Raw genomic sequence first — 1333 nt, 5'->3', positions numbered from 1 at the left:
CATCTGTGGGGAGAGGCGAGACCGAGAGAGGGCAGACCCAGATAGACCCATTCGTGTCAGAAGAAGGAGCAGTGGGTGAGTTTCCTGCCTTTGTGTTGGTTTGTTTTCCCCTCAGGGAAGGCCTAGTCAGTGGCTAAACCTCAAAGAGAACTCGTCTTTCCGTCTTGAAAAAGTACAGAAATTGGGGCAATGTCCGTGCCTGTGAAGCGAGGGGGTATCTTGGAGAGCAGAGCCATGAGGAGCGTTCTGACATGTACACATGTATTCTGTCCAAGTAGCTCAATGACTTGAGCTGTGTGCGTGCAGCCGGCCTGGAACCTGAGTCCAGCCAAGGAAACCGCCTGCTGGGACTATTCAAGGGCATGTAACACCCCGATCCCCACACCTGTAGCTCCAAGGACAGCCCAGGACACAAGCCCAAGCACAGGAAGAAGCAGAAAAGGGTGACCCGGCCTCAAGAGAAAGAGAATCAATGGGGAAAAAGTTGAGATATTCCAGACGCTGGAATGGTCAGAAACAGGTATTAAAGCAGCGATTACAACTACGCTCATGACTGTAAAGGAAAACATGTTTACAATAAGCAAACGACTAGGAAGTGTTTAAAGGGAGGGCTGGAAGGACAGTATCTGAAGTGACCCTGCGGGTTATGAGTCACTCCCATGGCACTTCATGTTGCATAGCACACCGATGTTTCTAATTCCTGGAGAGTTCTCGCAGGAACTTCCTAGTCACGTTCTAGCGACAGTGATGTTTCTACCAAATACCTCTACTTCCATTGAAACATACCTTGTGCTCTTCTCTTTCACAAGTTTGACTCACCTATTGCAATTCCTCTTGCGCTAGTTTCGTGTAAAACACAAAAGCTAGGTTGGATTTTTTGGAGGAAAGGGGGTGGGTGGGTTTATCTGAACAGTTGTTCATGTCACCACTGGTTCACAAAGGATGCTGAACAATGGAGGCAGTTGCATGCAACAGCACTAGTAAGACCTTCTAGAGCTGTGGTTAGCCTCTAGTGAATTTCTACAGCAAATGAAGGGCCGAGTGGGTCAAAATGCCATCTTACCTGAAGAACGGAAGGAAGTGTATAGGGCACTTTGAATATTTTCTTGGGTTGGCTGACATTTATTTTCAGTTAGAACATGGGGCAGCCTTTAGGACCGGACTTTACCACTCAGACTTTACGTACCTGGTAGATCCAGCTTTACGCAGGGCAGTGCCTCTCCCCTCCCCACGGGACACTTGTAGACGTCGCCCGTCCTGTTCTTGGGCTGGCCAACCAGCGGAGAGCCGATGAGCACCCTGGAAGGTAAGCAACTCAATGAACCCTTCTGAA

The 1333-nt window shown here is 49.1% G+C and overlaps 1 protein-coding gene across 1 annotated transcript in view; it reads right to left on the bottom strand.

The window, feature by feature from the left end:
• Positions 1 to 1333, bottom strand: part of LOC102247758 (integrin alpha-1-like) — a 16758-nt gene that overhangs the window by 3584 nt on the left and 11841 nt on the right. Inside the window, exon 2 of the mRNA XM_014544895.1 lies at positions 1187 to 1299. The gene's annotated coding sequence lies outside the window, so the exon portion shown is untranslated. The remainder of the gene's footprint in view (positions 1 to 1186; positions 1300 to 1333) is intronic.

The sequence above is a fragment of the Myotis brandtii genome, unplaced genomic scaffold, assembly GCF_000412655.1.
Source record: "Myotis brandtii unplaced genomic scaffold, ASM41265v1 scaffold384, whole genome shotgun sequence".
In the NCBI taxonomy this organism is placed as follows: domain Eukaryota; kingdom Metazoa; phylum Chordata; class Mammalia; order Chiroptera; family Vespertilionidae; genus Myotis; species Myotis brandtii.
The sequence above is the reverse complement of the archived record's forward strand: the minus strand, read 5'-3'. Positions and strand labels throughout refer to the sequence as shown.